The sequence below is a fragment of the Styela clava genome, chromosome 8 (genome assembly GCF_964204865.1).
Source record: "Styela clava chromosome 8, kaStyClav1.hap1.2, whole genome shotgun sequence".
Classification (NCBI taxonomy): Eukaryota; Metazoa; Chordata; class Ascidiacea; order Stolidobranchia; family Styelidae; genus Styela; species Styela clava.
The window spans coordinates 13,358,110-13,371,376 of record NC_135257.1 but is presented as its reverse complement, the minus strand read 5'-3'; the positions used below and the strand labels follow the sequence as shown (position 1 = coordinate 13,371,376).

At 34.6% G+C, this 13,267-nt stretch overlaps 2 long non-coding RNA genes across 4 annotated transcripts; one reads left to right on the top strand and one right to left on the bottom strand.

Moving 5' to 3' along the window:
• Positions 1-4,438: 4,438 nt before the first annotated feature.
• LOC144425758 (uncharacterized) lies at positions 4,439-8,231 on the bottom strand. Of its 3 annotated transcripts, XR_013477635.1 has the most exons (5): positions 8,036-8,231; positions 7,428-7,499; positions 6,972-7,339; positions 5,330-5,402; positions 4,439-4,609 (listed from the first exon to the last, which is right to left on the bottom strand). It is a non-coding gene; the product is annotated as an uncharacterized LOC144425758 (long non-coding RNA). The 3 variants fall into 3 exon arrangements; XR_013477634.1 differs by lacking the exons at positions 4,439-4,609; positions 5,330-5,402 and having other exon boundaries at positions 5,524-7,339; positions 8,010-8,231; XR_013477633.1 differs by lacking the exons at positions 4,439-4,609; positions 5,330-5,402 and having other exon boundaries at positions 5,524-7,339.
• A 404-nt stretch (positions 8,232-8,635) lies between these two features.
• LOC144425902 (uncharacterized) lies at positions 8,636-9,919 on the top strand. The gene is made up of 3 exons (XR_013477715.1): positions 8,636-8,810; positions 9,325-9,396; positions 9,485-9,919. It is a non-coding gene; the product is annotated as an uncharacterized LOC144425902 (long non-coding RNA).
• The last annotated feature ends 3,348 nt before the right edge of the window (positions 9,920-13,267 follow it).

Genomic DNA, 13,267 nt, shown 5'->3' with positions numbered 1-13,267 from the left:
TCGATTTGTAATCAACTTATATTTTGATTTGAAAAAAAAACAATTTATTCAATAGTAGAACAGTATTTGGTAGATAGTCTTCTGTAATAGAAAAAAAAACAGTGGATAAGGGACGGAACCCTAGATCTATACCAATCCTATAATACAGTAATACTCGACCGATTTGGGTACAAAACCCTATGATTTTATAACCGAACCTCAAAATGTCTTGTAGATAACTCTCCGACAGTTAGCGCCCCCATTTCGTACACCATAACCGCCACTCTCATATACATAATATAAAATAGTAAAAATGGCGGGAGCTGACTCTGATGACCGTATGGTCGTATCGCTCCTCCCAGTTTATACAGCTATACCAAATAACTTTGCTTTTATTGCTGCAATGCTTGTTTTTCTGGTTGACGAATAATAAATCTCTATCTCTGATACCACAAATGCTTGATTTGCTTCTCGAAACTGTCGTCCCTTCTTCACAAAAGTTGAAATAACGGATTCCTATTCTAGTACGATTAGAATTGTATCGGTACTGGTAAATAGATTAGATACAATTTGCCAAGAATACTGTGGTAACTGGGTATGGGCCTGGAAGCAAAATAGCCAGATACCGTACGGAAAATGAGATAACAATACCTGAATATGGTGAACGTACATTTGAACCCATACATATGCACCCGTATATCCGTGAGTTCAATCTATATGAGGGTGTTAAAATCCATGGGTTAGGGTTAGTATGGGCTCAAATATCCGTAAAAATAAAATTCCATAGGTGCAATTGTCGTTGGTTCAAATGAAATGGAACCCCTGAATATGATAATTACTCTACTGTCAGTAACCAATGACATTAAACAACATGATGCGCAACTACGGCATTTTTGGCCGAAGATCGTATCCGATAGCACGCTCCAATGCACATACTTGACGAGACGAAAACGAGCGGATGTGTGCTGCTTTCGAGCATAGCACGGATGGTTTTCGTGCCAGCTTTGACAGTTGTTGTCGATTTTAATGAAATTTTGGAAAGTTGAGGTAAAAAGAAATCGGAAAAAGGTAAGGTAAATACTATTGTTGTATGTCACACACGGGCATAGCACTGTTAAGTACATGTGGGAAAGCCAGCTTTTGTCAACAACTACGAAGTTATTAAACACGGTACGTAGTACGGTACGTAGTTGGCCATCTGCCGGAATTGCATAGTTACTTACCCCTTATGGTTTCAGATAGTTCATGCACCTCCATTTAGATTTTTTAATCAGTCAGGATATATACTCATTGGTCTAACATACTATTACGCATTAACTTTTATTTGCGTATTGAATCAAAAGGTTAAGAAGTTCACCTAACATTACACTCATACCGGTTTATATTGTATAATCTGATCTCTCAAGTACTTGGAGCCACGAAGGCTTGTAAGTTTCTGACTAAACCCCTTTATTTGTTGGTTTATATACCAAATTCAGTAAAACATTTTTTACATGAATCATGAGATATTGGATTTATTAGCTTTCCCATTCTAAATCATATAGACTGCTTTATTTATTCTTAACGAAAATGAATAAATCTCCTATCTTTCTTCAGATGTGAAAGTTGTCGACGAACCTGTCTAAGCATTGTGAGACTCTTGCAGCACAAGAGGCAATAGCAAAAGTAGTAAGTATATCAATCAAGAAATTAAGCCGACATAAAGTAAAACTTTCAACTATTCGTCTAATCTCAATTTCCTATTATTTATTCACAGAACAACTATAGCAGAAGGGGAGATATCAGAAGTCTGGCGACATATCAGTGACAGTGTGATTCCAAGAAATATAATTAGAGTGCTCCATAAATGTTTGCAATAGAAGAACAACCTATGGAGGCATGCAAAGACATTTGACCCTCCGGTAGAGTTGTGTATGGCCCCCACATCCTGAAGGGCTTGAAGAAAATAACTAAAAAATCCAAAGCGTAAGATTGCATAAGCGATCTTATTTGTAAAAAGACACAAAACACGCCAGACATATTTAAAACAGCTTTGGAAAATGGTTCTTTGGTTCATCAACTTTTGGTAGTACTATGGAAGAAATTCAGGAAAGGGTATAATCGTGATTCATGATAAAATACTGTTATATATATTTTAGACAACTTCAATCTAGACCAGGGATGTCAAACTCGCGGCCCCAGAGAACTTCCACTGCGGCCCTCGAACGCTTAACAATAACTGTAATAGTATTTTGGAAGTTTTTTTTTTATCTAAATGTATTAGATTTTTTAAACCTTTCAAAGTGAAATTGATTATTCACACAGACAACAATTTACTGAAAGTCGTTTTGGAAAATTATTTTATTTTTTGTTCACATTTTGGCCCAATTAAGAATACACATCAAGCTAGCAAAAGAATACTTGAGTGATTAAATTAAACGCAAAGTACATGAAGAAGGTGGCATTTTCGAAGAAAATGGGAGTTGCAATATTTCTGCATTTTACAAAATTTTCAAGCACATTGTTAGGTCAATATATTTAGATTACCGTAAGTCATTTTTAGTGTATGTATTATTCTTTTCTTATCCAAAGCTTGTTCAAAAATGATTTTGAGCGTTGTACATAGAATTTTATGATTTTTTATAATAAATACAGTAACTTGCAATAACAGTGGAATGCAAATATTAATATGTAATTGCATTTGAAATTAAAGAAAATAATAAAACTTAATCCAACTGTTTGGTGTCATCACAATAAAACTATCTTAAAAATATCTTTCAAATATACATTATCAAAAACTGTTTGAGGCCCTTTTTACAATTTCCAAAATGCAATGCGGCTCTCAAAAACCCATGAGTTTGACACCACTGATCTATTCCAGACGATTCAAGCATTGCTTTGGGAAATAATATCACTTCAATTAAATTGAAAAAAATCTCACTGTATTAAATACAAAATCGTTGCTCTCATAAATGTAAACCAATTCAGCCACTGGAATATATTGGCCTTCACAAAGCAATGGAGGCAAAATTGAGAGTTCATGAGCTATGAACTTTTGTTCTTTTCTTTGTTTTGAACTTTTCATACTCCACAGCCCCTCTTAGTTTTTTTTAATTTTATTTACCATGTGATGGTCATACATATCTTTAACTTGTATTTTCTGTCATGATGTTTTATCTCAATGTGTCAAACTATTAATTAGTGTGCACTTTTTGCTTCCAGATGACATAAATGTATTGTCTTGTTTATTACCTCAGCTTGGAGTATTGACAAGAAAAAGGTGCCAGTAAATTACGTAAAATTTTTCTTAACTCTTTGTTATAATCAAAATTCACAATTAATAGGAATTATAAACAGCCAACAATCAATGAGAATTATATGCAAAATTCCCCAGAATAAATTTGTCTTCTTAAATCGGAGGAAGGCAAAATATATATAGGTAGTTTCCATCCACACAAGTCTTTCAAGAAGACTTACTCGAGCCAAACTAAATGAGCATCTTCAGGTGATCGGTAAGGCTGCAAGTTGAATTCAGCCCTGTTAAACTATTGCATAGAAGATAATATTAATTAGTGGGCTATGAGCTAAATTCCTAAATTTAAACAAACCTATCTACGAAGCAATATGTTCATACGGTATCATAAATTCACCTATTAAAGCAAGTTCGATAGGTGCAAACTTTGTGTTATGGAATTGTATCACTGCACCGTTAGGGGGAGGAAGAACAGTTTTGCTGTTTTGTATGACACCCTCTTTAAATGAAATTTCAATGTTTAAGCGCAAACATCAAAATTACTAATTTTGAACTTTGTCATTATCTGCAAAATGTTCCACACAAATCCTTCCGCTATCGCGTTTGTAATCTTCTCTGATAAAAAAAAAACGTCTATGGTGTCCAAAATTGCTCTTTACAGCTTGTCTGCCATTCCAGCTTTCCAAGCTAGCAAAACTTTTTAGATATAGGGATTATTTTCTTTCGTTACAGGTGCAAAAAGGCAGGTACTACACGTAAAGAAGACGCCGAGTATCAAAAGCGAGCGGAAAACGGTCGCGAAAGGCGACGAGAAATATGTGCATTGGATCGTATCATGAAATACAATCTTTCGCTCGTAGCCTTATGGAGTGACGTCAGAGTTGCCTATCATGTTGTTTAATGTCATTGCAGTAACTTACGGTACCGTAGGTACTGTGTCAGTTCACAGTCTGTGACATAAATACCGCAACTTGATCTACCGCAACTTGATTTTAGAGTGCTAACCATAAATAACTTAGAAATACGCGTAGCTTGTCGCAACAAACAAACGTTCGGCTTAAATATTTGGTGGCAAATGGAAAGCTGAGAAGTTCATACCTCGTTACTCATGCGGAACCTATGACGTCACACAGAGTGGCATCTCTATGTTGACCCTCTATACTTAAAGATTAATCACGAGATATGATCTAGCGGTGTGTAATGTGTATCTATCGCTCTGACCAATGACATTAAACAACATGATAGGCAACTCTGACGTCACTCCATAAGACTGCATGCGAAAGATTGTATTTCATGATACGCTCCAATGCACATATTTCTCGTCGCCTTTCGCGACGGTTTTCCGATTGCTTTTGCTACTCGGCGTCTTCTTTACGTGTAGTACCTGCCTTTTTGCGCCTGTAACGAAAGAAAATAATCTCTATATCTGAGAAGTTTTGCTCATTTGGAAAGCTGGAATGGCAGACAAGCTGTAAAGAGTAATTCTGAACATCATAGACGTTTTTTTTTTTATTAGAGAATATTACAAACGCGATAGCGTAAAGATTTGTGTGAAACATTTTGCAGATAATGACAAAGTTCAAAGTTAGTAATTTTAATGTTTGCGCTTAAACATTGAAATTTCATTTAAAGAGGGTGTCATACAAAACAGCAAAACTGTTTTTACTTCTCTTAAAGGTGCTGTGATACAATTCCATAACACAAAGTTTGCACCTATCGAACTTGTTTTAGTAGGTGAATTTATTAGACATATTACATATTCAGTTAATCGTAGGTAACTTTACTGGTACATAATGCCTCGTAGATAGGTTTGTGTCTAAATTTAGGAATTTAGCTCATAGCCCGCTAATTAATATTATCTTCTATGCAGGAGATTGCAGGGCTGATTCAACTTGCAGCCTTACCAATCACCTGACGATGCTCATTTAGTTTGTCTCGAGCAAGTCTTCTTGAAAGACTTGTGTGAATGGAAACTACCTATATGTTTTGCCTTCCTCCGATTTTAGAAGACAAATTCAATCTGAGGAATTTTGCATATAATTCTCATTGATTGTTGGCTGTTCATAATTCCTATTAAATGTGAATTCTGATTATATCAAAGAGTTAAACATTTTTTACGTAATTTACGGGCACTTTTTTCTTGTCAATACTCCAAGCTGAGGTAATAAGCAAGACAATACATTCATGTCATCTGCAAGCAAAATATACACACTAATTAAAAGTTTGACACATTGAGATAATACATCATGACAGAAAATACAAAGATACAGTATGTATGACCACCACATGGTAATTAAAATTAATAGAGGCTGTGGAGTATGAAAAGTTCAAGACAAAGAATAGAACAAAAGTTCATAGCTCATGAACTCTCAATTCTGCCTCCATTGCTTTGTGAAGGCCAATATATTCCGAGTGGCTGAATTGGTTTACCTTTATGATAGCAACGGTTTTGTATTTAATATAGCGAGATTTTTTTTCAATTTAATTGAAGTGATATTATTTCCCAAAGCAATGCTTGAATCGTCTAGAATAGATCAGTGGTGTCAAACTCATGGGTTTCGAGAGCCGCATTGCATGTTGGAAATTGTAAAAAGGGCCGCAAACAGTTTTTGATAATGTATACTCGAGAGATATTTTTCAGATAGTTTTAGTTTGTGACATATATTGTGATGCAACTAATCAGTTGGATTAAGTTTCATTATTTTCTTTAATTTCAAATGCAGTTACATATTAATATTTGCATTCCACTATTATTGCAAGTTACTGTATTTATTACAAAAAATCATAAAATTCCATGTACAACCATCAAAATCATTTTTGAACAAGCCTTGGTTAAGGAACGAATAATATATACACTAAAAATGACTTAATCTAAATATATGAACCTAAAATTAACAAAAATACTACAGTATAAACTCAATGTTTTTTTAATTACATTTGTCCTGACGTTTGGCATCTTCTTTGTGTCACCAGCATACTAAGGCCAGGCTGAAATGATTTTATAGTACCAACTCTAACTAACGAGGTCACATGATCATGGGTTAATCTGTATCTTTGCAAAAGTTTAATTAATTTCAGTAATGCAAAAAAGTTACTTTTATCATTTCATGTATAGATCAGTAAAAAAACAAATGACAGATTTTTTCGACAAGACATTTCACGCTACATTGCATGGCATAGGATTGCTTGAATTATTATTGATATTGATTTTTAGTAACTAAGTCGTTGTATATTTATATTAATATACAAACACATGAAAATTTTCTGTTCGGAGTTGGTCTTCGAATTTGTCATATTGACTGCTGAGCTTATTGTGTTTTTCATTGTACTGATGGAAATATGACAAATTAAACAATGTGCTTCAGAATTTTGTGAAATGCAGAAATATTGCAACTCCCATTTTCTTCGAAAATGCCACCTTCTTCGTGTACTTTAATTTAATCACTCAAGTGTTTTATTCAGTATTCTTTTGCTAGCTTGATGTGTATTCTTAATTGAGTCAAAATGTGAACAAAAAAAATTAACTTTCTAAAACTACTTTCAGTAAATTGTTTCCTGTGTGAATATTCAATTTCACTTTAAAAGGTTTGAAAAATCTTTTACATTTAAATAAAAAAAATTCCAAAATACTATTACAATTATTGTTAAGCGTTCGAGGGCCGCACTGGAAGTTCTCTGGGGCCGCGAGTTTGACATCCCTGGTCTAGATTGAAGTTGTCCAAAATATATAACATTATTTTATCATGAATCATGATTATACCCTTTTCTGAATTTCTTCTATAGTACTACCAAAATTTGATGAACCAAATATAACACAGGTGTAGTCAGTGAACCGTAATCCTCATTTTTCAAAGCTGTTTTAAGTATGTCTGGCATATTTTGTGCCTTTTTACAAAGAAGACCGCTTATGCAATCTTACGCTTTGGAATTTTTAGTTATTTCCCTCAAGCCCTGCAGGATGTAGGGGCCATACACAACTTTACCGGAGGGTCAAATGTCTTTGCATTCCTCCATAGGTTGTTCTTCTATTGCAAACATTTATGGAGTATTCTAATCATATTTCTTGGAATCAAACTGTCACTGATATGTCGCCAGACTTCTGATATCGCCCCTTCAGCTACAGTTGTCCTGTGAATAAATAATAGGAAATTGAGGTTAGACGAATAGTTGAAAGTTTTGTTTTATGTCGGCCTAATTTCTTGATTGATATACTCACTATTATTGCTATTGCCTCTTGTGCTGCAGGAGTCTCACAATGCTTAGACAGGTCTGTCCACAACTTTCACATCTGTAGGAGAGGAGATGTATTAATTTTCGTTAAGAATAAATAAAGCAGTCTATATGATTCAGAATGGAAAAGCTAATAAATCCAATATCTTATGTTTTTTGTAAAAAATGTTTTACTGAATTTGGTATATAAACCCACTAATAAAGGGGTTTATTCAGAAAATTATAAGCATTCGTGGCTCCAAATACCTGAGAGATCAGACTATACAATATAGACCGGTATGAGTGAAATTTTAGGTGAACTTGTTAACCCGTTGATCCAATACGCAAATAAAAGTGAATGAGCAATAGTATGTTACAGCAATAAGTATATATCCTCACTGATTAAAAAAATCTAGGAGGTGCACGAACTATTTGAAACCATAAGGGGTAAGTAAATATGCAATTTCGGCAAATGGGCAACTACGTACCGTACTGAATTAATAACTTCGTAGTATTTGACAAAAGCTGGCTTTCCCGCATGTACTTAACAGTGCGATGCCCGGGTGTGATATACAACAATAGTATTTACCTTACTTTTTTCCGATTTATTTTTACCTTCAATTTTCCACATATCATTAAAAACCACAACAATTGTCGAAGCAGGCTCGAACACCATTCGTGCTATGCCTTGAAAGCAACACACATCCGCTCGTTTTCGTCTCGTCAAGTATGTGCACTGGAGCGTGCTATCGAATACGATCTTCGGCCAAAAATGCCGGAGTTGCGCATCATGTTGTTTAATGTCATTGCTCTGACTCACTAGCGTCAAAACTTGGGCATCGGACACGTACACACACATACAGCGCGTCTCGAAAACTCTCGCTTTGTAAAAATCCAGATCTCTTCATCACTAATTAATTAATAACTCGCTAATTATACGGCAAAATTCATCCAAAATCAATAGGCTACTGGTCCGAGATATGATGAATGCACATGCAAAAATGCAAAATTGGAGCAGATTCAACCACGCCTTCGTGAGATATTGCGTGAATCTAACAGACAGACAGACATACAGACAAATACCTATCAACATGCATGAAATTTTTTTCTCAAACCAAAAGGGGGGGGGGGTTAATACCAGTGGTGGGATTTAGCCCGTCTCACGGAATTTAATGAAATCAGCAAATGGGTCAGCACAATGACATAAAACAACATGATGCGCAACTCCGGCATTTTTGGCCGAAGATCGTATTCGATAGCACGCTCCAATGCACATACTTGACGAGACGAAAACGAGCGGATGTGTGTTGCTTTCAAGGCATAGCACGAATGGTGTTCGAGGTTGCTTCGACAATTGTTGTGGTTTTTAATGATATGTGGAAAATTGAAGGTAAAAATAAATCGGAAAAAAGTAAGGTAAATACTATTGTTGTATATCACACCGCGGAAAAGCCAGCTTTTGTCAAATACTACGAAGTTATTAATTCAGTACGGTACGTAGTTGCCCATTTGCCGAAATTGCATATTTACTTACCCCTTATGGTTTCAAATAGTTCATGCACCTCCATTTAGATTTTTTTAATCAGTGAGGATATATACTTATTGCTGTAACATACTATTGCTCATTCACTTTTATTTGCGTATTGAATCAACGGGTTAACAAGTTCACCTAAAATTTCCTCATACCGGTCTATATTGTATAGTCTGATCTCTCAAGTATTTGGAGCCACGAATGCTTATAATTTTCTGACTAAACCCCTTTATTAGTTAGTTTATATACCAAATTCAGTAAAACATTTTTTACAAAAAACATAAGATATTGGATTTATTAGCTTTTCCATTCTGAATCATATAGACTGCTTTATTTATTCTTAACGAAAATTAATACATCTCCTCTCCTACAGATGTGAAAGTTGTGGACAGACCTGTCTAAGCATTGTGAGACTCCTGCAGCACAAGAGGCAATAGCAATAATAGTGAGTATATCAATCAAGAAATTAGGCCGACATAAAACAAAACTTTCAACTATTCGTCTAACCTCAATTTCCTATTATTTATTCACAGGACAACTGTAGCTGAAGGGGAGATATCAGAAGTCTGGCGACATATCAGTGACAGTTTGATTCCAAGAAATATGATTAGAATACTCTATAAATGTTTGCAATAGAAGAACAACCTATGGAGGAATGCAAAGACATTTGACCCTCCGGTAAAGTTGTGTATGGCCCCTACATCCTGCAGGGCTTGAGGGAAATAACTAAAAATTCCAAAGCGTAAGATTACATAAGCGGTCTTCTTTGTAAAAAGGCACAAAATATGCCAGACATACTTAAAACAGCTTTGAAAAATGAGGATTACGGTTCACTGACTACACCTGTGTTATATTTGGTTCATCAAATTTTGGTAGTACTATAGAAGAAATTCAGAAAAGGGTATAATCATGATTCATGATAAAATAATGTTATATATTTTGGACAACTTCAATCTAGACCAGGGATGTCAAACTGGCGGCCCCAGAGAACTTCCAGTGCGGCCCTCGAACGCTTAACAATAATTGTAATAGTATTTTGGAATTTTTTTTATTTAAATGTAAAAGATTTTTCAAACCTTTCAAAGTGAAATTGAATATTCACACAGAAAACAATTTACTGAAAGTTTTTTGTTCACATTTTGACTCAATTAAGAATACACATCAAGCTAGCAAAAGAATACTGAATAAAACACTTGAGTGATTAAATTAAAGTACACGAAGAAGGTGGCATTTTCGAAGAAAATGGGAGTTGCAATATTTCTGCATTTCACAAAATTCTGAAGCACATTGTTTAATTTGTCATATTTCCATCAGTACAATGAAAAACACAATAAGCTCAGCAGTCAATATGACAAATTCGAAGACCAACTCCGAACAGAAAATTTCCATGTGTTTGTATATTAATATAAATATGCAACGACTTAGTTACTAAAAATCAATATCAATAATAATTCAAGCAATCCTATGCCATGCAATGTAGCGTGAAATGTCTTGTCGAAAAAATCTGTCATTTGTTTTTTTTACTGATCTATACATGAAATGATAAAAGTAACTTTTTTGCATTACTGGAATTAATTAAACTTTTGCAAAGATACAGATTAACCCATGATCATGCGACCTCGTTAGTTAGAGTTGGTACTATAAAATCATTTCTGCCTGGCCTTAGTATGCTGGTGACACAAAGAAGATGCCAAACGTCAGGACAAATGTAATTAAAAAAACATTGAGTTTATACTGTAGTATTTTTGTTAATTTTAGGTTCATATATTTAGATTGAGTCATTTTTAGTGTATATATTATTCTTTCCTTAACCAAGGCTTGTTCAAAAATGATTTTGATGGTTGTACATGGAATTTTATGATTTTTTGTAATAAATACAGTAACTTGCAATAATAGTGGAATGCAAATATTAATATGTAATTGCATTTGAAATTAAAGAAAATAATAAAACTTAATCCAACTGATTAGTTGCATCACAATATATGTCACAAACTAAAACTATCTGAAAAATATCTCTCGAGTATACATCATCAAAAACTGTTTGCGGCCCTTTTTACAATTTCCAACATGCAATGCGGCTCTCGAAACCCATGAGTTTGACACCACTGATCTATTCTAGACGTTCAAGCATTGCTTTGGGAAATAATATCACTTCAATTAAATTGAAAAAAAATCTCGCTATATTAAATACAAAACCGTTGCTATCATAAAGGTAAACCAATTCAGCCACTCGGAATATATTGGCCTTCACAAAGCAATGGAGGCAGAATTGAGAGTTCATGAGCTATGCACTTTTGTTCTTTTCTTTGTCTTGAACTTTTCATACTCCACAGCCTCTAATAATTTTTTTTAAATTTTAATTACCATGTGATGGCCATACATACTGTATCTTTGTATTTTCTGTCATGATGTATTATCTCAATGTGTCAAACTTTTAATTAGTGTGTATGTTTTGCTTGCAGATGACATGAATGTATTGTCTTGCTTATTACCTCAGCTTGGAGTATTGACAAGAAAAAAGTGCCCGTAAATTACGTAAAAAATGTTTAACTCTTTGATATAATCAGAATTCACATTTAATAGGAATTATAAACAGCCAACAATCAATGAGAATTATATGCAAAATTCCTCAGATTGAATTTGTCTTCTAAAATCGGAGGAAGGCAAAACATATAGGTAGTTTCCATTCACACAAGTCTTTCAAGAAGACTTGCTCGAGACAAACTAAATGAGCATCGTCAGGTGATTGGTAAGGCTGCAAGTTGAATCAGCCCTGCAATCTCCTGCATAGAAGATAATATTAATTGGCGGGCTATGATCTAAATTCCTAAATTTAGACACAAACCTATCTACGAGGCATTATGTACCAGTAATGTTACCTACGATTAACTGAATATGTAATATGTCTAATAAATTCACCTACTAAAACAAGTTCGATAGGTGCAAACTTTGTGTTATGGAATTGTATCACAGCACCTTTAAGAGAAGTAAAAACAGTTTTGCTGTTTTGTATGACACCCTCTTTAAATGAAATTTCAATGTTTAAGCGCAAACATTAAAATTACTAACTTTGAACTTTGTCATTATCTGCAAAATGTTTCACACAAATCTTTACGCTATCGCGTTTGTAATATTCTCTGATAAAAAAAACGTCTATGATGTTCAGAATTACTCTTTACAGCTTGTCTGCCATTCCAGCTTTCCAAATGAGCAAAACTTCTCAGATATAGAGATTATTTTCTTTCGTTACAGGCGCAAAAAGGCAGGTACTACATGTAAAGAAGACGCCGAGTAGCAAAAGCAAGCGGAAAACCGTCGCGAAAGGCGACGAGAAATATGTGCATTGGAGCGTATCATGAAATACAATCTTTCGCATGTAGTCTTATGGAGTGACGTCAGAGTTGCCTATCATGTTGTTTAATGTCATTGGTCAGCATTACTAAAAATACATGTAACAGAACCGGCCGAAAACTATGACTTTTGTGATGGAACCAGCTGACAAAAAATTTGAATCCCACCACTCGTTACGAGTTACGACCCATGTAAAGGGGGACGTGGGGCTTTGTATTCTTTGATATAGGATGGGATTAACATATTTACTCATGTGGAGTGGAAAGAAGATAAGCCGATTCCCTGCTATTCTTCAAACTTTTGTCTTCGTTTTTATTGTCAAGATATCCCAGGCTGCTAGAGTGATTTGAAATCGGAGAGCCTTGGGGCTTCGTTTGTAGTGCCTTATAAACTAAGATTGCGAGAAGCTGTGGTTCGCCATATATTTAGTACTTCTTATCCCTTTCCTTTCCCATGAATAAATTTGTACCTTAATCCCATGCTATAATCAGAAATAACCGCACTTGACTTCATATTCTGTGCTATATGCATTCCCAATAAGCATATGCTTATAGTTAGTATGCTTTCAACGTACCATACTTCGAAACCCAAAACCGAACACGAATCGAAAAATTAAAAGCCTCAATACTGCCAATTTCGCGACTGGCGCAGCCCAAGCAAGGGATTTTTGCAGCGAGCGATATGCTTTCTTCATATGTAACGAACCATTTAGCTGAACGACGTAAAAAATGCAGGGTACAATGGATTAATGAGCAAATATTTGGAAGTTTCCACTCTTTGTATATATGCTCATTGAACGAAGTAACTAACTCAACTTTTTTTACACCAATCATCAAAGAGCCCTTTGTATCTAAAAAATAATGCCTGGAGAGTAGAATTTCCTTACTGCACAAAAGCTAATATAATTCTAATAAATGTCTTTAAAGTTTTGATATAAATTTGGACGTCGTTTTTAAGCTTTTAAT